A 16,143-nucleotide genomic window follows, 5' to 3' on the forward strand; every position below is an offset into this window, starting at 1 on the left:
AGTGGAACTGTACCAGAGACAGAGACAAAGAATTAGAGAGCGAGTAGAGAGCAGTAGTGGAATTGTACCAGAGACAGAGACAAAGAATTAGAGAGCGAGTAGAGAGCAGTAGTGGAACTGTACCAGAGACAGAGACAAAGCAAAGCACATGGGAAAAGTAAAAAAAAACAAAGGAAGCCTAAAATAACAGATAATAGTTGATATTTATCAACGATAACACTAATAAAAATATTATAAACAAGGAGAACTTTCGATTATTAAAAGGAAAAAATTGATAAATTGATATAATAGACAGAATAAAAGCCTCTGTCATCACACAACCCAAAATATAACCACAAATTTTGATTTTGTTAACCGTAATCCGTTGTTGCAAAGTTGAAGAAATGTGAAAAAAAACGTTTTTTGTACAAACGAACAAAATGCTTTCTGTACCTTGCGTGTTAACTGGGTAGAGAGACAAACAGGATGAGTACGCAAGTGTTGACGCAGGCAGTTCTTCCCGTCACTCTTCATTGCATAAACAAACACTTTAGAGGATGAAAAGGAATGACGGGGACACGAGACACCAGAGTAGGCATTTCCTGCGTGGAACGACTTAAGAAAAGAAAGGCGAATTTATGCGCTTTAAGAATTACTCAGTGATTATATAGCGACCTTGCAGCTGTAACGCTAGCTTGCATGCTGAAGCAATCAACTCATGTAACCCAGTGGACAAAGCAATGATTGAGTAATGTATAATCAATCGCCGTATCAACGTCTAGTCAATACCGGATCAACTTTGAACGTCAAATCAACGTTTTTTTAATGTTACTTCATGTTGTATCAACGTCATTTGGTTATATTTGCCCTGGAGAGGACGATGCTTATATTATGAATCATTGCTCCCACAGTGAGATTTGAAATGAATGAGAAGTAGGAATGCTTGCATCATTCATATATATGTATGGTAATAAATTGGAAGCAATGCCTCAATTATACATATGAATGAGTAGGAATGCCTGCATTAATCATATGTATATACAGGCATGGGATAGGAATGCCATCAACATCAATCATTCATATATATGAATTGTGATGAAGGTAAGTCATCATCAATCGCAGTGACTACGATAGTGACATCATTATAACAAGTCTGCTAAGTTTGGAGATCTGGCCGTCGAGGACTCTTAAACCACGTCCGACCCGGCTCCCAAAATTACGTCCGATCTGGCAGCCAAAACAAAAATTACGGTCAAATGCAACAGTAAAATTTATTATACTAAATCAATGTGAATAAAATTGGCAATTTAAACAGGTTTAACCATAAAAAACTCACATCAATGCACCTCTCTCTTCCTGGGTCCGGTTGTGCAGTGGGCACATAAGGTGCGTTCTTTTCATATCTGCTAATTATGAGTTCATTAGCGAGCGTTTTGACATTCAGAACTCGTTCCTTCAGCATAGGAGAGCACCGATGGTCGATCAGATGTCACCTGGAGCACCTGACTGGTGCTGAGTTTTTTGACGTCGTGTTACAGAGGCTCAGAACTGGGGGTAGTTAAGACTGGCTTGTGACGCTACACTGGGGTAGTTAAGACTGGCTTGTGACGCTACACTGGGGTAGTTAAGACTGGCTTGTGACGCTACACTGGGGTAGTTAAGACTGGCTTGTGACGCTACACTGGGGTAGTTAAGACTGGCTTGTGACGCTACACTGGGGGTAGTTAAGACTGGCTTGTGACGCTACACTGGGGGTAGTTAAGACTGGCTTGTGACGCTACACTGGGGTTGTTAAGACTGGCTTGTGACGCTACACTGGGGTTGTTAAGACTGGCTTGTGACGCTACACTGAGGGTTGTTAAGACTGGCTTGTGACGCTACACTGAGGGTTGTTAAGACTGGCTTGTGACACAACTGGTACGTGCCGAGTCTCGTCGTACAATCATTATATAACGTCCTCGGACTCAACTGAGGGGGACCCAGGTTCCATTCCCGTGCAGGGACAAAGACCGTTGGACACGTTTTCTTTCACCTAATGCGATTGTTCACATAGGGGTAAATAGGTACCTTGGAGTAAGGTAAATAGAGGGTCATCAGGTGGCATAGGAACACTTTAAGTAGCCTAAAGGGCTTGTTGTCCCCGACTACAGGAAATCACACAGTTCTGTCTCACTGGAGTAGGCAAAATATCCAAGAGCAACGCCAATTCAATGCCAAATCAACGTTGATTCAAAGATGAATTAAACGTCGAATCAAACAATAAACGTTGATTCAACGATGAATTAAACGTCGAGTCAAACAATCTTCGTTGATTCAAAGATGAATTAATCGTCGAATCAAACAATCAACGTCGAACAAAAAGCCATTCTTGCAGTATGTGTCCACTGGGGGTCCTGGACATCACGTGTATTCTAACGAATGACGTTGCCCAAGAACTGAAGCTCAGCATCTGCAGGCACAGCTAGGCGAGTACATAAATAATCTACCTATATTAACAGGGATGACCGTACATAAACACCTGACTTACCTCGCTTCCCCCGTAGTCACTAATAGGGAAGTACTTATGGGTAAGTACCCATCCTGCCCCTCTCCCCCTCCCCGCCCCCCATCCCTCTACCCACATTCGTGCCAATCCCTGGGAAAATTATTACAACTACACCAACTTGTGTCACTGTAATTACATATTTGTGGTATTGGGGTGACCTTGTCTTGACCCTTAAACCCTCATTCTTTACAGACGAGGAGTCACAATAACGTGGCTGAAATATGTTGACCAACCCACACACTAGAAAGTAAAGGGACGACGACGACGACGTTTCGGTCCGTCCTGGACCATTCTTTGTTCTCTGTTTCGCCTCATTCTTTGTCCTCTGGCCCCTGACGTTGGAGCTATTTTGGTACTGATTAGTTCCAAGGACCCGGGTGGTTCCCCGGGTGACAAATCACAGTTAGCGAGGTGATTGGTAGGTGGCAGATGATTGGTCGGTTGGTCGCGGGTCTAAGAAGGAGCCGTAAGACTCCTTCTTAGGGAGTAACTTAGTTACTCCCTAAGTCTTACTCGTAAGACTTAGGGAGTAACTCCTCCCTAAGAAGGAGGAGTTACCGTAACAGGTAACACTAAGATATTGGGTGTAACATGTCAGCTCAGGAGAATGCCAGGTGGACATGCACATTGCACAAATGGATATCAATACCTCATCTCGTATTATGTATATTTGTGTATTAAATCAATTTTTTTTACATTCAAAGGACCCTGTATATCGTAGCAAATGTGAACAGCATTTAAATGCTTTCAGGCAAGTGCACTGTACATATAATGGGAGGATTATACATATACAACACGGGTGGTTATGTATGCACAGGAGCTCCTGTGTAGCCTCTGCCAGTCTAGTATAACTTCCTGGTCCTTCAGCTGCTCTTCATCATGCAAATATTCCACCAAATGTTTAAGGATGCCCAGCGAATGAAGCGAGCCCCGCCGTTTTCTATGAGAGAGCGAGCGAGGTTACCGAATCATATGACAAGGCGCCTTGAGAGGATCGTTTTCGTCAATTTCAGATATTTTTCATACCATCATAATCTGGAATGAGATCCACACTGCCCCGGCAGACCCTACGAAAGCGCTCATCCTAATTTAGTCCATGTAATATCTGTAACGTTAGTACTATTCTGATGGGCTCTCATCACATCAATCAGTCGTTCGTAACTAACGATACACATCAATACAAGGAGGCTTGAGGCTCTTGAGCTGATCCCAAATGAAGTGTTGGTGTGGGTGCAGGGCTCCTCCACCATAAGTTCCCCTCAAATATACACAGAAATCACACTTTCAATGAAATTACGCGATATATCAAAGAGATAATCCATTGCAACAATGTGGGGGGGATTCGATCCATCGACCTGGGTACCCCCAGCTACGCGTCATGACCCACTGGACCACGATATGCTAAACAAAATGTGTAAATAACATTACACAACCATGAAGGTGACTGAAAGTGTTGGACGCGACCTTCTGGCAGTGACCTTGAAGGTACGAGCATGAGAAGATGGTGCCCCCAGGAGCCATTACGTCAGTGATTTCCATACGAGCACTGTCTTTAAGGAGCACTACATCCTCCATCCTACTTGCTGAGAGGTGCTCCTCATTTCCCTCCTATTGTCGTTGTTGTCGTTTTAGATTCAGCTACTGGGAACAAAACGTTCCAAGTAGCACAGGCTATGGTGAGCCCCGTAGTGGACTTAGCTGGTATAGGAGCGGGGCTTCCTACTCTCGTATCTCTGAGGCACTATGAAGAGGGAGGTACTGAGGCACTGTTAGGGGGGAGGAGAGGTAGAGAGAGAAAACACTAAGCCAATATGACTATATAACACTTGCACAATGTTGGACTGATAGCCGACCCTACAAGCAGCATGACCGCTAGTTACAGTTGACGGGTGGTAGCGTGTGGCTGGAACGAGCAATTACAGGTGCGTCTGCAGCATCAGGAGGAGGAGGAGGTGGAGAAGGAGGAACAGGAGGCGACTATAAACTTCCAACGTAACATTTAAGAAAGGACATTCATCAATGTCACTCCCCAAGGATAACAAAACATTTGAGGCCAGCAGACACTATTGTATAGCCTGGTTCTGCTCACTCTAGGTGTTGACTGAGCTCTTCCTCGCCCAGTAAAAGGTTCATCGTTTCCTCTCAGACAAAATATGTTTTCAAAATTTACGAATGCATGAGAAATTTAGCCAGTTTGTTGTAGGACTGAATACGATGTATATTTGTATATGTATATTTATGCCCTGTATAAACGTTTTTGGTTTATGGGTTAATATTCTTCTGTCGGACTGTGTCTCTGTGCTTGTCTGTGCTTAAGTGTTTGTCTCTGTCTCTCTCTATTCCATTAAAATTACATTATACGTACGAGGTGGTCAAGATGACCTTGGGGGCCCCTCAGGCAAGGTCACATACTAGGTAGTAAAACCTTTCTCATCACCCCCTGGCGGCCCACATATTAACTAGCCTTCACAACAGACCTTGTAGGTCCTCACATAGCCTCAAATCGTCTCTCACTGAATTATCTAGAAATTCAGATTTTATCGACAGATATGATAATTTCCGATGGTAAACAGTGAACCTGGTAAGCTTCCTGGCCCTTTGTGTACAACTCATTAAGTGACATGACAGTGTACGCAAGAGAGGACGTTAATGTGGCTTAACCTGGTCACTCTTGGCCAATTTGTAACTTTCTACAGGCTGCAACCCACAAGAATTAATTAACTCCCTGGTGCCCATTTCCTGCAAGGTGAAGAAAGATATCAAGTGTAAGGAAATGTATAAAACCGTCTCGTCTTGCGAGGATATCGAGCACTGTAATATTTGGTTCTAAGCCGATTACTTGAGTCAATGTGCTACTGAACATGAAATCAACTAATACAGAACACCAAGCCATCAAATACCAGATCACAGGGTCGAATCCTACTCATAGCTCCTACTGATTTTCTCAAGGAGGATATTAATAAGCAGACAAAAGTATCAACACAGAGCGCATAGCTTTACATATTGGACCAGTTTGGAATCGAGAAATGACCCGGGTAAATACTGGTTTGGAAACATGATTTGTTGATTTATATACCAGATTACCTGGTTACATATAGGCATGAAGTTGTTGGAGTGTTTCAAGCGCAGGTTAGACATTTAAGCGAGAGTGTTTGATGAAGGCTCAAGAGAAGCTGCCTTGCTTGGGTCAGTGTCTAGTCTTTTGAAGTTTTAATTGTTATTTTTATTATTAGGTTTCCACCTTCCTAAGTCGGCCAAACTTCAGAAAATCATATTGCAAAAAAACAAAAAATCAATAACTAATCTTGCCATGAAGCAAAATCTGATGCAGAAACAACCAGTCAAAAAACCAATATGACCGGATCACCGGGTCACCCACCACTCGCAACCTACAACCATAAGCAATTCCTTTGGGCTCGAACAACAGTTCGTAACTCCGGCCGGGTGGTTCTCTATCTGGGGCCTGTGAACCACTGTTGCTCTCTCTAGTGTTGATATATTCCAAGGTTCCTCTAGTGCAAATATATTCAAAGGTTATTTTATTGACTGTAATAATGTTCCAAGTTCGTTATACACACCAGATAGTTGACACCCTTCAAACTCCATAGCTAATTAGATAGTTTTCTGGCGTATCGAGGGTGCCAATGTGAAATAAAAAAAAAATACATCAATTCTAAGTATTATTCTTGGCGATTCTGCATCAAAGTCACCCATGTCATTATCACTCTCCTTGTCCTATAATCTGGATCTATTAGTACCCAGAACACGTCAAGGAGTTCCTTATCAAGGTGATGCTGACTGCTTCACATCTCATTATTGGCCTCGTTTACTGAACGCTAATGAGCACACGCTTTCTTTAGTTCCGGGAGATACTTTGAGAACGCTTCTGGTCTCGGGAACGCCTTACAGCGCTTCGGATTCGTAGTTCTGAGGTTCTGGGTTCGATCCCCGGTGGAGGCGGAGACAAATGGGCAAAAAGTGATTCACCCCTGATGCCCCTGTTACCTAGCAGTAAATAGGTACCTTGGAGTTAGACAGCTGCTACGGGGGGGAGGGGGGGGAATGTGTGTATGTGTGTGTGTGTGTGCGTGTGTTAGAGATAAATATATGTAATAGACATGATAGAGGAAAATTAAATTGTTTAGAAAGGCGGGGTTTAATAGCTCGATTCTGCAGGCTCAAATACTAAATACGTACACACCAGCTCATCCTGAAGGCCACCTACAAATTTCAAGTGGTCTTCCATTCACTTTAGCAGCCCCAGAAACATCCCTTCACTCCTCCAGACTCTATGAACATTTACCTTGACATAACAATAATATTTTATTAATATCATCACTATTTGAATCTCGATTTTATTAATGTTTTTATAAACTACTTGGATTCAAGGGATTTATAAATCATTTTCGTGGAATATTAGTTTATTATTTATTCTGCCTCCCTCTAACATGGTTTCATCAAGTCTATTCTTCCTTTTATTTATCATTCAGCCTCTTCCCATATTCATAATTTATTGAATTGTTTATTACTTCTTTGCCAGACCTCTATATCGTGTTTAGACTGTTCCCCAGAACGTCAGAAAATTTATAATGCTTCTGTGACCTTTGTATGCTTTTGGGAGGCCAATCAGAAGGCCAGATTCCACAGCAAGATCTTTTAATTCAGTCTTTTAAACGAGACATATTCGGTCTTTTCAACGGAACATATTCAGTCTTTTAAACGAGACATATTCGGTCTTTTCAACGGAACATATTCAGTCTTTTAAACGAGACATATTCGGTCTTTTAAACGAGACATATTCGGTCTTTTAAACGAGACATATTCGGTCTTTTCAACGGAACATATTCAGTCTTTTAAACGAGACATATTCGGTCTTTTCAACGGAACATATTCAGTCTTTTAAACGAGACATATTCAGTCTTTTAAACGAGACATATTCGGTCTTTTCAACGGAACATATTCAGTCTTTTAAACGAGACATATTCGGTCTTTTCAACGGATAAACAGATAAACTTTTGTGTCTATACATTTGTGCTTCGTCTACAATTACTACAGCGTCTACTGTTGACAATACTGGTTCAAGCAGTTATTTTTATTATTATTTTCTACCACAGACGTGGCCACACATTTACAATGCTAACCAGCATATATACATTTTCTTGTGTCCTCCATGGACAGATGGTTAGAGATGTGTTAAACATATAGTTAAGGGGCAGAAAGTTGGTTCAAGCAGTAAAAGTAGTAATAGAAATAATAGTAGTAGTAAAAGTAGTATTAGTAGTAGTTGTAGTTAGAAGAGGCTCTGATAACAGGTGACTGTGTACTTTTGTTTTTAATATATTTTTTCACAATATTATTCACTTTTACCTGCAAGGAAATATCTTCCCGGCCCATGTCGAGCAGAAAACGGAGAAGAGATAATGATTAAAAAAGCTCCTAGTCCCATTATTCATATTATTACTTGTATTATCTGCTAATCAGCTGAATTGTAAAAATCGTAGCCATAGTATTACTGGAACAATAACAAATAGATATTATCCTCACTTCATTAAGTAACCAGAAGCATCCAAATACAAACAGCTAAAAACTTGTCGATCCTGAACGAAAAAAATTATAAAAACTAAGCATCTATCGTTATCAAAAGGTTACGTTGGTTTTTCGTTAGTGTGTCACAAGACAACGCGATTCTCATCGGTCACCAAATATGAATTAATATATTTTGGAGAATTTCTAGGCAGTGAAGGTTGCTAAAAAGTGGTTGCCCAGCCTCGGTGCAACCACTTACTAAGGTACACTGGTGTCGCCTATCTTCTTATCGCTCTAAATGTCAATTAGCTGTAAGATAATGCCACTTGTCGAGTGGTGCTGAATAATGAGCTCAATAATTCGTCAGGAGTTGCACTGTGGGATTGGGATTGTTAGCAAGATGCACCTTCAGCTTTGAAGAGCTGAGGTGTATTGGAAATCTACCAGTGTCTCAGTTCTGAGGTGCTGAGGTGGATGGGAAATCTACCAGTGTCTCAGTTCTGAGGTGCTGAGGTGGATGGGAAATCTACCAGTGTCTCAGTTCTTAGGAGCTGAGGTGCATGGGAACCCACCAGTGTTTCAGTTCTGAGGAGCTGAGATGGATTTGAAACCCACCTGTGGCTCCCTCATCCATGTCAGTTCTCATGACCTGACATGGATGATGGAGCCACAGTTGTCACAACACTCGGAAACTATATTTTAAAAATATTGGAGACCAGTTCCAAAAACTTTTTTTTGTGGCTGCAATATTTCCTTCCTTTCTGTCCTCAGGTTAAAAATTGGGTTTATAGCAAACATACTTGACAAAAATATGCATTTTAACATGCAAGATATCATAGAATAATACCAAACACTTCGTTCCAATGAAAGGAGAAGCGTTGCTTGTTCACACGTTTAATTCCAGAATATAAATAAACTGGTTTAGGTGCAAACGACACTATGTTTTTCCTCTCATGTCAGGAAGGTGTATGATAATGCCAGTTACACCCGACAGCATCCCTGGATACTGGGATGCGAGGACAGCATCCCAGCATCTCCAGATGTACAGCGGTGAGTAATTGATATTGCCTCGAAGGCATAGGGTAGGAGAAGTGATTAAGGATGAGGAAGTAAGACCAGGGTGTTGCCAATCTGTATACTGTTATTGCATGTCAACAACATGTAAGATAAAGCCAAATAACTCTGGCTCCTAAGGGTATATACCCAACTACTACATCATCTACGGACTTCAGCAGGTGAAATGGGCATAAGAAGGGTATGGGATCAGCTGAAGGGAAGAATGAACGATTATCACTCGTCTATTCACCGTCTTAAAAAGCCAATAAAGTCAAGTAGACAAAGGAGAGGTCGAAGGGAATATATGTTAATCGCTGCTCTGAGACGCAGGAAGGAGAGGGAACACGTGAACACCCTGTTTCAATGTTCCACTTTAACATACAAGTAAGCTGCTGGGTAATAGCAAATTGTCGTGTTTCAGAAACTCCGACAGAAATTCCTCTATGATTCTTTCCTTTATAAAGTTATAAAGTAGAGCTCTATAACTACTTATAAGTTATAATCAGATTGTTTAATATTATTAATCAGATTTGGATCCCTAATTCGGAACGAAAACATAACTATCTTTAAATGTATCAATTTTATATATTTTCATGAATACATAATTATTACACATATACCTATATAGGAGGCCTGGTCGACGACCGGGCCGCGGGGACACTAAGCCCCGGAAGCACCTCAAGGTAGTACCTGTAGATTCAAGTGAAAGGTTGACAAGCCATTTTTACACACTTACCAACCCATTTCACATAATTATAAGACCCTCAGGTACATTTATCAGCCTCCACACACACACTTTACACACACACTTATCAATTCCGCACACGCATTTACCAACGCCTCACACGCACCCCAAACCCTCCTATCAAATTCTCAACACATCACTAAAGCACAAGACATCAATCGTTATCAATACCAGATCGTCGACAACGAAGCGCTGGTTCCTACTAATTATCTGATGATTGACAAGAAACAAACTGAGGATCGTGTTTGGTCGTCAATATCCAGCTATACGACTTGTTAATGACCCAACCATCATCAACGAGAGCAACCATCAATGAGATGATACACATCAACGAGAAGAATAATCAACGGAACGGCATAAATCAACCCATTACAAGGTGTAAACGTTGTATATTTAGGGCAAACACACGTTTTTCTTAAAGTTCTTTCTTCATGCGATATTCATTCGCTGTTTATGCTCAAGTAAACAAGGTACAGTTTTGAGAGAATTCTCTTCAAACACGACCAACAGTTTTTCTGTTTTGTCGTTTAAGTATAGAATTAATTTTTGTATTGTTGCTGTAAGTTCATTAAGTTATTTTGAAAGTTCCAGTGCGAATCAGAGGAATTTTTTACGTATGAGATGATCGAGGCTAATGTATGTAAATTTCTTTATTACATGCTTGTAAAATTTAAAAAACAATTAAAAGAAAAAAGTTATATGTAACACGGCATATGTTGTATGTAACACAACATGAATCATATGTACCACAGCATGTGGCATATATAATACAGCATGAATCATATGTAACGAGTCATGTAATATGTGTCAAATATAACACAGAATATGTCATATGTAAAACAATGTGTGTTATTTACAACACACGTTATAACACAGTAAATATCACATGTAACACTGCATGAACCAATCGAAAAAATAAAATTATCAACAGTTCTCACGTTATTAAATATATTTGCTGGAGAAAATTTACGAAAATTTGGTCATGGCAAGACTTTTTGTTTTGTTTTTTTAAGTGTTGAAATACCTCCCCAAACACCATTTATTTTCTAAAACAGCGACTCGCTTATTTGTCACGCCTTTGGGCCCTCGCTCTGATTAACTCCAGTTCACCCTGGACGTGATCCACCATTTCCTTACACCTGGGTTTTGAAAGTAAAAAAATAAATAGTGGCTATTTAAGGTAATGATTTTGGTAAATATTGGATGGTTTTGACTTTCTTTTGGTCCATAAGTGTATCTATGGAGCATTTTATTGAACCTGGTAAGTGTGTGTTTGTTCATTAGTGTCAGGAAGGTTCTACTAAGCTATTCATCACATCAGTGATTCATCCCATTGTATTGGAAGTTAATTCATACTTCAGTGTTTCACCCTATTGTGTTTGGAGGTGTATTCAGACTTCAGTTATTCATACCATTGTGTTTGGAGGTTTATTTTCTTCATCGCAGGGTGAGGTAACGGGAATTATGAGATGCAGGTTAGGTCATTATCAATACTTGGAATGGAGACCAGAATATGAGGTGGGGAATGAGAACGGACTGAATGAGGAAGTTTATGTGCTGACCAGTCCAGGTGGATGGACACTAAGTTTAATCCTCCCATCATGAGAGCCGATTAATTCTCATCCCATCTACCTGAACTGGTCTATAGAACGGTGGACTCATAAGGATCGACGTTCGATCCCCGATGGTGCAAGTAATTGGCTACAGTTCCTTCCCTCAGTTCTCATATCTCAGCTCATATTCTGTCCATAATTCCCTTTCAAGTGGTATAAAGTCAAACTGAATTTAACCTGACAATTACCCATTTATAACTCCTATTTCACAAGTTCAGCTTCATTATAGGTTAGATACGAATCTAAACTATTATGTAAATTATTAAGTTCGTTCCAGTGCCTATTTATTTACATGGTTCGTGATAACAGGCCCAGAATAGGAAACTAAGTCAGGATGACAAGAGAGCACCTAGAAATCATGTGAGGACGAGATAGGCGCTGGAACAGGAGGACGGAGTGAAGAGGCGATGCCTAGCCACTTGAGCAATCGGGGATCGAACACTGACCTGCAAGAAGCAAAGCCGTCGCTACTCCGCCAAGTCCAGGAAGTAAACACAGTTACATGTACCAACGACAAACAGTGTCATTGTGATTTGGCCAAAAAAAGTTATTTCTTTTTTTCCTGCTGTTAACAATTGTGGCAAACAGTGACTTGCCTTTATGTCTCCAACTTCAGAAGAGAGAAAATGTATACAAAGCACGAGCAAATTTACTGATATTTCGAGCAAACATCAGAAAAAAATCTGAATCATCAAGCAATTTTTTTTAACACTAATTTGAGGCATGAGGTGGACTCTCCGATGAAACATGTCAAAAACTTTATTACCAACCTATTGTGGATTGAATCTTGTATATAAAATATATATATATAATATATATATATATATATATATATATATATATATATATATATATATATATATATATATATATATACATTTGTAATGTATATGTATGTCAATCTGTCCGGCTATATCGGTCGTTTCTCTGTCTGCCCAAATTAGGAGGCCAGATGTCATGGGCTAGCCCCACCAAACTTTCCAGCATGAAAAACTGGGAATATGCGAGTGTCATAGGCTAGTCGGGGTTAGCCCAAGTGCCATACTTTAAGAAATATTAGCATCTATAGCAACTCCTGCGATTTTGATAAAGTTGGTAATCAAATCAGGCAAGTGTTTTCCGTAGAGTTATGATGCTTCCGTTCATATACACGTCCTTCACCCAAAAGATATTGATTACCTATTCAAATATTAAATTTATAGTCTTTTTTAGCTTAAGTTAGGTAGACTTAAGATTACTAAGAAATTTTTCTGAATACGAAAACTGGAATGAAGTGAAATTTCCGGGGTGCATATATAGTTATTAGATACGCATTGTTCTTCAAATTTTATATATAGAATTTGAGTTTTGGAGAGCGGAGAGAGGGAAGAAGAGGGGAGGATATCGGGGAGATGGGTAAGTGAAAGAGAGAGAGAGATAGAAAGAGAGAGATAGAAAGAGAGAGATAGAAAGAGATAGGAAGAGAGAGAGAGAGAGAGAGCGAGAGAGAGAGAGAGAGATAGAGAAAGAGAGAGATAGAGAGAGAGAGAGAAAGAGAGAGAGAGAGAGAAAGAGAGAGATACTGAGTGATGAGAGCAGCTAACTTACCGTCCCAATAAAAAAAAAAACTACAGAAGCTAAAAACCTCCACGTATAGTTAATGCACAAACATTACCGTTTATGCATTAACTTGTTTATGCATTACGCATAAACATTTAGCATGAAAATCACGTCAGTAGGAAATTCTGAATGTAGTAAGTATTGCTGTTACCTTAAAACACCTGTAAATCATAGAAACACATGCAACCTGACTACGACCACACTACAGTTACACAATGACGAACCTGTAGGCTAGGTACAGGACGGTAAGATACAGTATTAAACCAGTTTAATATTATATTAAAAGTATATTACAAGGTAAAGTATTAAGCCAGTGTAACTAAAACTTGGAAAGGCTGAGAGGACTAGGAACTGGGATAAGACAGAAGGAACCACGTCCAACCACTTGGACCAACGGGGATCGAACGCCGACCAGCAAGAAGTGAGGCTGTCTCTGTTCCAACCTATACAAGGAGATTAGCCAAACGATAATAAAATTACGGGCAGTAGTAGGCATCCATGAGTCTCATGAGACTGAGTTGCGCTCAGGTTGTCGGTCTGGAGTGGCCTCTCCAGGGAGCAAAACCTGGGTAGGTTGACATGGAGGAGAAGCTGTTACCCATGCAGCAGTACGTAAACAATAGCATAGGAATATCAGAAAAATACGACGATATTTCGCTTTTGGTATTGGACTGGTAAATAGCACAGAAGACTTGGTATAATGACAACGTCACAGCTTCGTAATAGTTACGTCACAGCTTCGTAATAGTTACGTCACAGCTTCGTAATACTTACGTCACAGCTTCACGTTCTCTTGACGGCCTCCCGAAAGTGAAGAAATATCAACAGGTTGAAGACTTGACGAAACAGCGAGAGAGAGAAAAAAATGATATTAAGCAACAGGGAATAAACATGTGATGTGAAGGGAGAGATAATTACAGGAGATAGAGGAAACTGAACAAAAACAAGAGACAGAATGAGGGAAGAAAGAGAATGAAGGGGGAGAGAAAAAGAGGAGAGGAAGAGAGAGAGAGAGAAAGAGAGAACGGAAAGCAGACAGAATAAGAGAGAACGACAGAGAATGTGAGAAAGGAAAATGATGTTCTCAGGAATAAGGTTGCAGAGGCGTAGGCAAGACCTTAATTCAGCATCAGGTAATAATACCTGAACTGAAACCCAAGTGACGCAACAAGTCACTCGATCATTCAGGTGCCGGGAGGAGGAGGAGAGAAAGGAGTAGGAGGAGAAGAGAAAGGAGTAGGAGGAGAAGAGAAAGGAGGAGGAAAATGAGGAAGAAATAGGGCAGCAAGAAGCTGGGAATGAGAGAGAACATTTGGAGAAAGGTGAATTTGAGGGGGCAAAAGAAATGAAAGAGATGGTATTTGAGAGAGAAGAAGGAAGAGGAGACTGAATGAAGGTGAAAAGGACGAGAGAGAGAGAGAGAGAGAGAGAGAGAGAGAGAGAGAGAGAGAGAGAGAGAGAGAGAGAGAGAGAGAGAGAGAGAGAGAGAGAAAGAGAGAGAGAGAGAGAGAGAGAGAGAGAGAGAGAGAGAGAGAGAGAGAGAGAGAGAGAGAGAATCAAGAAGAAAAGAGATACCAATCTCCAAGGATTGGAGATACCAATGATACCAATCTCCAGGTGAGAGACAACAACAAAAAGGGTCAAGAATTCTGTGCTAAATCCACCGTCAAACGCGCCTGTGTTCAACGTCTCTGCAACGTCCTCTTAACGTCGCTGCGACGTTCTCTTAACGTCGCTGCGACGTTATTATCGATGTCACAGTGTAAAAAAGACGTTGTGGTTACCTCCTATATTTGCATCGCTAAGCTTGTACGATTATATAGACAAAAAGAAAGGAATGATGACAGGATAGAAGCCGAGATAAGGGAACGGAGTGAAGTAACGAAGCCCAACCACTTGAACCGACCATGGGGGATCGAACCCCGGTCCTGCAAGAAGCGAGGCCGTCGCTCTACCAACCAGGTAATTATCAGGAAGAAGCGCTAAGCCACAATGAATCTATACAAAAAGTCTCAAGTAGTCACTCCAGAAATTTGGTTGTTGAAAAGACTTAAAATTAATATTTTGATTTTGATTAAATAATCAATTTCGAGCCGGTTAACAGGTTCTCATCGAGTGTTTACACATCGTCCCTATAGGAGCTACAAAGCCCAGTTAATACCCTCTACTCACCAGCTCAATTAACCTTTGAAGCAGACCAATTAAGCGATCATAAACCCAGTTAGGTTTTTCCCCATGATCAATGGCATGATTAATCATACCTTGGTAAGGTAAGACCCATATTACAGCTGATTTATAGCAACCCTTTTAGTGAAATTGTTTAAGCAATGAGTGTTGTATATTTTCCTGCTTGTAAATGATTTACACAGGTAGTATAGTTGGCTACGTTTTCTTCTCACTATTAGAGATCCTGGGTTAGATTTCCAGCCGGGATAGAGAAGGGTGGTATGTTTCCTTTCACCTTATGCTGCTGTTTACCTATCAATATACAGGTACCAGGGAGTTATGTAACTGTTGTGGGGTTGCATCCTAGCGTCAATAATTCGACATTGGGCGGGGGGGGGGAGGACCTCGATATAAGCCTAAATTACATATATTCACAGGCTTCCTGTCCCTGACCAAATCACTAATTTATTAATTCAGTTCGGTTAATATTGGGTGAATCAGTGGAATGAACAGATGTAATGTTCTTACCAAAGTTCTTAATTTGATATAACGAGTTTAGCTTTCTGTAGGAAAGTGATATCTTTACAAAGGGAACTAAAGAGTATTTAGTACGGATTAACGAAAATGATAAGGAAATCACGATCGACTTGAGAATTGTCCAGGACGGACCAAAACGTCGTCGTCCCTTCACTTTCTAGTGTGTGGTCTGGTCAACGTAATTACGAGAGAAAACCCCAAAGCAACCTCAAGGATGGAGTGATGGAATGGTACTCAACTATTATAATTTGTCTCTCGTTAAACATAGCCACTTCAACCTAACTACGCTTACCTGAAACGACCTTAATTCCGAGTAGATTTTCCAATCTCTGAAACGAGCTCGGTGTAAATTTAGAACACTAGCCTCCGGTCTGGGG

The 16,143-nt window shown here is 40.6% G+C and overlaps 1 protein-coding gene across 1 annotated transcript in view; it reads left to right on the forward strand.

The window, feature by feature from the left end:
• Positions 1-16,143, forward strand: part of LOC138353222 (glutamine-rich protein 2-like) — a 38,414-nt gene that overhangs the window by 1,077 nt on the left and 21,194 nt on the right. The window lies entirely within an intron of this gene.

This window comes from Procambarus clarkii, chromosome 56 (genome assembly GCF_040958095.1).
Source record: "Procambarus clarkii isolate CNS0578487 chromosome 56, FALCON_Pclarkii_2.0, whole genome shotgun sequence".
Classification (NCBI taxonomy): domain Eukaryota; kingdom Metazoa; phylum Arthropoda; class Malacostraca; order Decapoda; family Cambaridae; genus Procambarus; species Procambarus clarkii.